Below are 10,244 nucleotides of genomic sequence, written 5' to 3'. Positions count from 1 at the left end.
TGTGGCAGGCCAGGGGTGAGGGCTCCCTTTAAAGGAGCCGCGTCGCCATTTTGTAGGGGGGTGTTTAGGCTCTGTCTGTCTGTCTGTCTGTCTGTCTGTCTGTCTGTCTGTCTGTCTGTCTGTCTGTCTGTCATCGACAGAGCCCGTCAGCGCAAACTACACACACAGAATCCCAGAATCCCAAGGACAGGTGCAGAGAGTGCTCCTCTCAGAGGTCCCTGTGACACACAGTTTTCCAACCTATCTTGCTGATTACTGTTTTTTAACCTTAAACATCTTTCCCCAATATCCCAGGCTGAACAGCACCTCTCCATCTTAACTTTCAGTTTTTCCCTGTCCTTTTCCAAAGCCAAAATTAAGGGACCTGGCAGAGCTACATTAATTCTGCATTCAGTCTGCCACTCCACGTGGTTTCCTGAAGTGAAAACCATATCTGCATACATTACTTCATCCCATTTTCCTTGCCACCTCAAAACAACATTAATTGTAACAATGTATTATAGTTCAGAGTTCCATTTTTAGGCCATTTGCAGGCCATTTTCCCTGATTTTCCGAAATATACCAAGGCCACCATCGGTTACAATATTTTACCAATGTTTTCTTATTTACCGAGCCCCCAGGAGACCCTCCAAGTTCCTTCCAGTCTGCCAAAATGCGCCCTAAAAGACTCTTTTTCAAGATCTCTTCACTCTCTGCTGATTTTCCATTGTCAGTCTCACATTCACACACACACACGGGATCCCACAGACACACAACACAGTTACAACACTTGAGACAGAGACTAAAATTCTATCAAACAACAGTTAGTAACACCGTTAGAGCATCCTGTCATCAATGCCAAAGCACACGACCAAAATCCTTAACGTAACAAGCCACAAAATAAATCAAATACCAACAAGATCCAAAACCATTTCCACAAGACACCCCCTGCGTCTTGTAGGAGCCGAACCACAAGAAGCCCCCAGCTGTTAACATCAGGAAGAACTTCTTTACTGTAAGAGTGACAGAGCACTGGAACAGGTTGCCCAGGGGGGTTGTGGAGTCTCCTACACTGGAGATATTCAAGGCCCGCCTGGACAAGTTCCTGTGTGATGTACTGTAGGTTACCCTGCTCTTGCAGGGGGGTTGGACTAGATGATCTTTTTAGGTCCCTTCCAACCCTTGGGATTCTGTGATTCTGTGATTCTTGTGGGTGAATGCCAAACGGACGCTGGTAGCCGGGTATACGCCTTTACCTGCGAGATTTCCTATCTCCATTTACGGCAGGCTACCAAACCTTGCGTACGCTTACCAAACCAACCCAATTACCAAGGCAGTCTTTATGCAGGATGCCCCCTGCACCTTACAGACCATACAAAAGAAAAGAATACCTTTGATGAAGATGCTCCTTGTCTGCTCCTGCAGGGATGCGAATGAGTCGAGGGGTCCCTCCGGGAAAACTTCCCCAGGGCCCTAGGGAGCCCTGTCCTCAGCGGGTCCTGCAGCCGAGCAGAGAGGGTCCCACCTGGGGCGCCAGATTGATATCTGGAATATTGCGTCCAGTTCTGGGCCCCTCTGTTCAAGAAGGACAGGGAATTGCTTGAAGGAGTCCAGCGCAGAGCCACAAAGATGATTAAGGGAGTGGAACATCTCCCTTATGAGGAGAGGCTGAGGGAGCTGGGTCTCTTTAGCTTGCAAAAGAGGAGACTGAGGGGTGACCTCATCAATGTTTACAAATATGTAAAGGGTAGGTGTCAGGATGATGGAGCTAGGCTTTTTTCAGTGATATCCAGTGATAGGACAAGGGGCAATGGGTGTAAACTGGAACATAGGAAGTTCCACGTTAACATCAGGAAGAACTTCTTTACTGTAAGAGTGACAGAGCACTGGAACAGGTTGCCCAGGGGGGTTGTGGAGTCTCCTACACTGGAGATATTCAAGGCCCGCCTGGACAAGTTCCTGTGTGATGTACTGTAGGTTACCCTGCTCTTGCAGGGGGGTTGGACTAGATGATCTTCTGAGGTCCCTTCCAACCCTTGGGATTCTGTGATTCTGTGATTCGGAGAAAACTCCAGGAACAAACTTGCCAGCACAGTTTTCAAGCTGACAAGCAGGTGTTCCTTAGTGCGGCGCCGGGAGACACGGGGATAGCTCCTCCTAACGTGTGCCTCCCGTTGCTCCACAAGCCGTCCTTATGTAGTCCCCGGCATACATACATTACGGCATTTTCCAGAAAGCTCCCCGCATGCACACAGAATTGTGGTGGTGGTCTCTGAGGGTCGTTTACTTCTTCCAACAGTCTTCATCACTTCTGGCAGCCTTTGGAGCACGCGCAGTCGATGCTCATACCAGTTTAATTGGTTCGTTAGCATCAGAGACATAATAATCCTCCTATCCTCCTACTTACCAGTTAGTTCTATGTATCCTGCACCTCAGTAATTTTCCATTGCTACTGTTACAAAGCCATCAAACTTAACATTACTTAAAACTGATACTAAAGGTTTATATATTCCATTGTGTGATTTTGTGTCCCCCTTGTCTCAAACTGAAAGCTCAGAGAAGCATCAGACAAGTGATGAAGGAAGCCGCATCTTTCTGGCCCAGGGAAGTCTCTTCTGGCGGTGGGAGGAAGCTGTTGAGGTGGGCAAGGGGAAGCTCAATTTGGTGCTGAAGCTTGAGCCCTGGCTTGGTGCCATGGCTTCCTGGTGCCCTGCAACATGGGCTGGCCACAGGCAGAGTGACCGTGAGGAGGAACTGCTGCCCTGAGGCCTGCCACAGTGACCAGGGAGCAGTGAGCCGGTGTCAGCCGTGGGGCTGCCTGGGGGGGTCACACGTGCAAGTGTGGCTGTGAAAACCTCCCCGTGCCAGGGGGTTCTGACTTGTGCTGATGCCGCTGCCTGAGCACATTCTGACCTGGCAGGGGCTGACGCCTGCTGCTGGAAATGAGCCCCGTCTCCACGTTGTCAGCTTGGGGCACGTGTGAGTGCCCCAGGCTGAGGCTGGGGCAGGAAGCGGGGAGGACACAATGTAAATACCTGAAGGAACTCACTTGGTGCGAGAGCAGCTTAGAAAAAGGGAAGGATAAAACTTCACCATTGCTCTAATGACACTGGAATCTCTTACAGAGTTTGGGTTGTGCTTAATGTCTGCGATCTGTAGCAATGGCCCCGTCCTGAAGTGGAACAGCCCTCCAGGTGCTGGGCAGATGGGATTTCTATTAGAAACGCCCATGAATCCAAGCAGAATGAGGCCCTGCTCACCTCTTTGCCACTTCTTTTAAGCCTCTCGTCTCTCTAGAAATACGTAACAGGGTTGCTATTGCTGTAGACATGAGTTCCTTGGTTCTCCACAGCAGCGGTGTTACAGCCTGATGTACTTCAGCTGGGAGTCAACCTTAAATTAGTTACACACTGCACTCTTCCAGAGAGATTTTGTTCTTTCTCTAGCATTAAATAGACCTTCAGGAGCCATTAAATAGCAGAAACTGTCTCGACTCAGGAGCCTGCAGGGAAATGCTGCTGTGCTCTTTATGGGGGCTGTACTCCAAAGGTAAGACAACCCGGTAGGAAGATGGAACGTTTGAGACCTGTTGCTCTGTCTTTGTTCTGTACAGGGGGAAGGTAAATAAGTAGGTTCTCTATGAGCCAGGTTCCAGCTTTACCATCGGAGCGGGTTCTGGAAAAGAACCTTCTCCACGAAGGAAAAGCTTGAACAGGGCAGTGCTGTAAACCTGCAAAGCTGCAAAGCTGTGCTGACTGCAGAAACCTGGGTTTGAGTGACAAACAGGAAAGGGTCCCTAACAAACAGCTGCATGAAGGAGGAAGATGCCAGAAACCTGCTGAGCACAGGGAGTGCTTGTTTGAGGCTTCACATCTCTTGATGCCAACATCTGCCGGCCTTCAGCAAACTGCTGCAGCCGCACGTGTGCCAGAGGAACAGACACGGTAGCACCAATTGCAGGCAGTGCAGGGACATTAAGTGACATTTGTCCTGCTCTGCTGTTAACACTGTTGTAGGTTTTTCCTGTGACTGAGTCCCGGAGAAATAGTTGCCCTGCAAATAGGACTGAACACCTGAAAAATAACCAGGTTCTGTCGGGTATTACTGCAAAGGAAGACACTGATTTCAAACTCATATTCAGATGGGAGGATTTCAATAAATACATTTCAATTGAAGGCTACGGTGGCATATTAAAAGTCAACAAGCACTTCCTGTGTATTAGCCTGATACCAAATCAAGCCCATTTCCCTCAATCATAAAAGTTTATGCTACAACTGCACCAAAAAGAGCTGCAAAACCCCAGCTTTTTGCAATGTATCACACAGAGAAACACAGCAGATGCCTCAGGATGATGGGAAGAGCACCTGCTTTGCTCCAGTGCACGAAGCAGTCGTGCAGGTATGTGTTAACGTGTCTTAGAGGCCTTCTTCTTTAAACGTGTTTAATATGTTCTAACTAAAGAGCTGCTGCTTTAGACTATCTGCAAACTGCAGGTACCCACAGGAAGAAAAAAACCACAGCAACCTTATTTCACCGGGAGCAAAGTTAAGAAGCACCCAAGGAGGTCACCTGGGAAGACTATTCCGAGAACAGTAAAGAGTTTCTTGGTCCTTTGGAAGAGTATTCCCCATTCCCACCCAGTAAGGATGTGCCATGATGCTCATTTCGTATAGAAAGAAGTTTGGTCCTGTGCCTTTTCACTGTGCTGGATAATAAGCCTGGTTTAAATAACGCGCTTCTTTAAACAGATGGAACACGAAAATACTGAGTGGTTTGCTCACTGCTGATGTGGTAAAAAGGGGCATCTCGCCCAGAAGCTGCTGAATCCCGGACAGGCGGTTCCAAAAGACGTTCACAGAAGGGCACTGCACTCCTGTGACATCAGGTTCCCAGTTAAGTACTACCCTTTCTTTAAGGGCTCCCCAGCCACAACCCTACATCTGCAGGCAGTCAGTAGCTGTGACCCAGCTCTACAACCAGGTCATGCTTGAAGATTCTTGATGAACATAATTTTTTAATCAAGGGCCCTGTAGCTGCGAGAGCAGCAGGCAAGAAGAAAACCCAAAGATGAGCCCTGACAAGGGGATGTGATCAATGCCAAAGATGAAAAGCAGCAACCTCCATTCCATGCCGATCCATTTCCTCCCATCCCATGCCGTTCCATTGCCTACACCCACCCCGACCTGAGTAACAGTGGCACTGCTATTCCCCTGCAATGCCAGGGCTTTTCAGCTCCAAAACCACTTTCAAGGACACGAAACACAAAGCTTACAGTGCAAAAAAGATTTTATTTTAGGATTCCGTTTGATTTTAGTTTGGTTTCTTATCTTTTGCCTTACGTTATCTTCTTTTGACCGAATTTTCCACGATGCCACAGGGTTTTGTTTTGGGTTGGTTTCAGAGGCGATGCTCACGAGCATCAAGGCCTTGAAGCACAGGCTGCTGTGCACAAGCCAGAACCCCCGGGGACATGGAGCCAAGGGCAGAGCAGAAGTGGCTCCCTCTGCGAGCTTGAGCAGCGGGCAAGAAGCGAGCCCAAAGGGAAGCCCTGTCAAGGGGCTGTGCTCAGTGCTACAGAGGACAAGCAGCAACGTCCAGGGGCTACCCCGGGAGTCGTGAGAGCTTCCTCCCCCCGCATGGGGGCATGAGGGGCCACCTGCGTGGAGCAGGAGCAGCAGCCTTTGGGCCACAAGAGCCCAAAGGAGCCCTGTCAAGGGGCTGGCTCACCGCTGCAGAGGAAGGCAAAAAACCCGCGGGGACACTGGCAGGCCCTCCGTGGGGGAAAAAAGGCCTTCCCCCCCCAGCTGCAGGACACCAGGGGCCACCTTCATGGTGCATGAGCAGCAGGCGGTACCGCAGCCAGAATGGAGCAGAGGAGCCCTGGCAAGTGCGCCTGCTCCATGCTCAGAGGAAGGCAAAAAACCCCCGGGACCAGTGCCAATGTGGCCCGGGGGAAAATTCCTTCCTGACCCCAGCACTGGCGATCGGCTATCCCTGAGCATGGCAGCAGGACCTGCTCCTGCTCCACAGGCTGCTCACGCCTCCCCGCAGATGCCCAAGCCCTGTTCTCCCTCCATCTGGAGCCACCTCAGCGCCTGCTGAGAGTGGCCAAAGGCCCCCGGCCTCATCCAGCCTGGGGGCGAGAATCCATCCTTCCTACACGTGGCAGGGCAGCACTGGCTGCTCCAAAGCGCTGGCATCTCTGGAAGCACCTCTGCGTCCCATTGCTTATGGCTGCTGCCCCCGGCTCCGCGGGGGATGAGAATGGGGAGCTCTGCGGTGCTCCTCAAAAAGGCATTCCTAGCATCTAGCCCTGCCTGTCCAGCTGAAAAGGACTGCTATCCCTGCCGCCAGCTAAGAAGCTGGCCCTGCCAGGAGCCGGCCTTGCAGCGCACAACCCTGAAGCTCTTCTCTGCCCAGCCTCTAGCTCTGCCTGCATTTCAGGGCCGTCTGCCTGCGATATCTGTCACCCTGTTGATCGCTGGGCTTGATTCAGCTCATCTGGCGGGCTACGCACGTGTCCCCTTCCTCCCTTGCCACTCCACCTGCGTCCCTCCCCAGACTGCATGCTCGGCAAGAGGACAACCTTCCCCGACACAGGCGCTCCCCTGCCTCACTCACGGCTGTACGGTAGCTGCGCTCCCCTGCTAGAACCTCCAAACAAGGAACTGCAGCAGCTCCTCAAGGACTTCCTGTAGGAAGTCCTGGGCTTCCCTGGCCCAGTCGGGCACAGGAGGCCAGAGGACACAGGAGCCTGCTCCCTTTTATACTGTCCCGGGACATTGTGACTGCTGCGTTGCCAGGTGATGGCATGGAATGGAATGGAACGGAACAGAATGGAATCACAGAATCCCAAGGCTTGGAAGGGACCTCAAAAGATCATCTAGTGCAACCCCCCTGCAAGAGCAGGGTAACCTACAGTACATCACACAGGAACTTGTCCAGGCGGGCCTTGAATATCTCCAACGTAGGAGACTCCACAACCCCCCTGGGCAACCTGTTCCAGTGCTCTGGCACTCTCACAGTAAAAAGGTTTTTCCTGATGCTCACATGGAACCTCCTGTGCTCCAGTTTACACCCATTGCCCCTCGTCCTGTCACTGGACATCACGTGTAGCCCATCCTGGACACCTGCCATTCCCAGATACTCCATATCCCTGTGCCCTGTTCTTCTAGACTGTTTTTCTTAAAACTGTGTTAACTATAACAGTTTATCTTGTACAAGAATGCTCACTGTGCTCTCTAGCTGCATTCTATTTTTTTTTTCTATGTATCATGCACTTTAGTAATTTTCCATTGCTACTGTTACGATGCCATCAAACGTAACATTACATGTTTTTTAACATAACATGATTTTAAAGGTTTATATATTCCATTTTGTGTCCCCCTTGTCTCAGGATCAAGTGGAAAGTCTGTGGGTACAAATTAAGGGAATGGCTGGTACAGGTGATACAGTTATGGGGGTCTATTATAGACCTCCTGATCAGGACAAAGGAGTTGATGAGGCTTTCTACAGGCAGCTGAAAGCAGCCTCACGACTTCATGCCTTGGTCCTCATGGGGGATTTTAACTACCCCGATATTTGCTGGAAGACTCACACAGCCGATCATTCACAGTCTAGGAGGCTCCTCCAGTGCGTTGGTGATAACTTCTTAATGCAAATGGTGGACAAACCAACTAGGAGAGGAGCGCTGCTGGATCTAGTACTCACCAACAAGGAGGCTCTGGTTGAAGTGGTGATGGTCAATGACAGCCTTGGCTGCAGTGACCATGAGATGGTGGAGTTTAGGATCCTGTGTGGGAGGAACAGGATACCTAGCAAGGCCACAATTCTGGATTTGCAAAGGCCTCTTCAATCAATTGCTAAGGGAAGTTCCATGGGAAAGGGTATTCGGTGGTAAAGGGGCTCAAGATAGTTGGTCAGCATTTAAGGACCACTTCTTCCAAGCTCAGGATCAGAGTGTCCCAATGGGTAGGAAACCAAGTAAGGGAGCTAGGAGACCAGCATGGTTAAACGAGGAATTGCTGGGCAAACTCATGTGGAAAAAGAGAATCTATGGATTACGGAAGGAGGGGCTGACCACGTGGGAGGAATATAGGACAGTTGTTAGAGGATGTAGGGAGGCAATTAGGACAGCTAAGGCCTCCTTGGAACTCAATCTTGCTAGTCGGGTTAAGGACAATAGAAAGGGCTTTTTCAAATACATAGCGGATAAAACTAACACAAGAGGCAATATAGGCCCACTGCTGAACGAGGTGGGTGCCCTGGAGACAGAGGATTTAAAGAAAGCAGAGGTGCTGAATGCCTTCTTTGCCTCTGTCTTTACTCTTGCAGACTCTCCCCGGAGGCCCAAGATTGCTGTAGTCCCAAAAGGAGTCAGGACAAAGGAGGAGTTTCCTTTGGTAGATGACACCATCTCTAGACATATCAAGGATGAGGGGGTCATTAAGAGCAGCCAACATGGTTTTACCAAGGGGAAGTCATGTTTGACCAACCTTATAGCCTTCTATGAGGAAGTAACTAGGTGGAGGGATGATGGTAGAGCAGTAGATGTGGTTTTTCTTGATTTCAGTGTGGCATTTGGTACTGTCTCCCACAGCATCCTCATAGATAAGCTAAGGAAGTGTGGGCTTGATGATCAGGTAGTGAGGTGGATCAAGAGCCGGTTGAAGGGAAGAAGGCAGAGAGTTGTGGTCAATGGGCAGAATCTAGCTGGAGGTCTGTGACTAGCGGAGTCCCTCAGGGGTCGGTGCTGGGACCGGTGCTGTTTAATATTTTCATCAATGACCTGGATGAGGGAACTGAGTGCACCCTCAGCAAGTTTGCTGATGACACAAAACTGGGAGGAGTGGCTGACACACCAGAGGACTGTGCTGCCATTCAGCGAGACCTGGACAGGCTGGAGAGTTGGGCGGGGAGAAACTTGATGAAATTTAACAAGGGCAAGTGTAGAGTCTTGCATCTGGGGAAGAACAACCCCATGAACCAGTACAGGTTGGGGGGTGACCTGCTGGAAAGTAGCGAAGGGGAAAGGGACCTGGGGGTCCTGGTGGATAGCAGGATGACCATGAGCCAGCAATGTGGCCTTGTGGCCAAAAAGCAAAATGGCATCCTAGGGTGTATTAGAAAGGGAGGAGGACAAGGGAGGTTCTCCTCCCCCTCTATTCTGCATTGGTGAGGCCGCATCTGGAATATTGCGTCCAGTTCTGGGCCCCTCAGTTCAAGAAGGACAGGGAATTGCTTGAAAGAGTCCAGCGGAGAGCCACCAAGATGATTAAGGGAGTGGAACCATGGACCATGGGAGTGGAGGACCATGACCTTCAAATGGTAGCTGAGCTGATGTGTCTTGGCCACAGCACCTTGACACCAGGTTTATCCACGTGTAAGGGTGAAACCGATACTTGTCCTCGTAGTTAAACTGCAGTGGAAAAGGCAATGGAGAAGGTCTGCTGTCAGCTGGAAGAGCTGCTAAAGCTGACCGTAATACGGAAAAGTGTCCACAAATGTACTATTTAATTAATTCCAAAGTACTTTTCTGTCATGTTATTCTCAAAAAAATCGTGCTTGCATCCCTTGTCAAAACTTGAAAACCTGTATGAGAAAGTGCCAGTTACCAAGAATTTTATTGTTTTTGTTGGGTTTTTTTTCCTTCTTTTACCTCTCTTTCGTTTCTCTGTTCCCTTTGCATCTTGTCAAGGAAAAGCCAGGGAGGAGAAAAGTGCATCCCTGGGTGCCCAGCGGCCATGGGCATGGTGCTGCCGTCGTCACAAAGCTTCAGTGGTTGCTGTGGAGTTGCCCATGAGGAGCTGTGTGAGGAATGTGGGTGTGATTCGTGTCAGTAACTTAGAAAACTATTGAATTTATTTTTGCATTTAACTGTATTAACCAAGATAAACTTTAAACTAACACATGCTTATGCAAGGTTGTAACCTCAAGCATGGACGTATAGATATGCTGATGCTAAGCCTGATGCTAACTGCAGATATCCGGTAATGTAAACAAGGCTTGACACCTATTGTGTAGAAGTCACAAAACAGGAAGATTTGAGACCTTCGATTCAGCAATCTTCAAGGAAGGAAGATAAAGACCTCTAGCAGCAGACTGGCGCAGACTCGGATCATACCATAAAAGGGCACTTTACAATATGTGAAAGGACACGTATACCAGATACAAAAGAGTATAAAAAGACAGAATCTTTGGGAATAGGTGTGCGTCGCAGGTGGAGCGGAGACTCCCCGGCGCACCCAGCGCTGCTTGCTTATTGC

The sequence above is a fragment of the Lathamus discolor genome, chromosome 1 (genome assembly GCF_037157495.1).
Source record: "Lathamus discolor isolate bLatDis1 chromosome 1, bLatDis1.hap1, whole genome shotgun sequence".
Lineage (NCBI taxonomy): Eukaryota > Metazoa > Chordata > Aves > Psittaciformes > Psittacidae > Lathamus > Lathamus discolor.
This window is presented reverse-complemented; position numbering follows the sequence as displayed.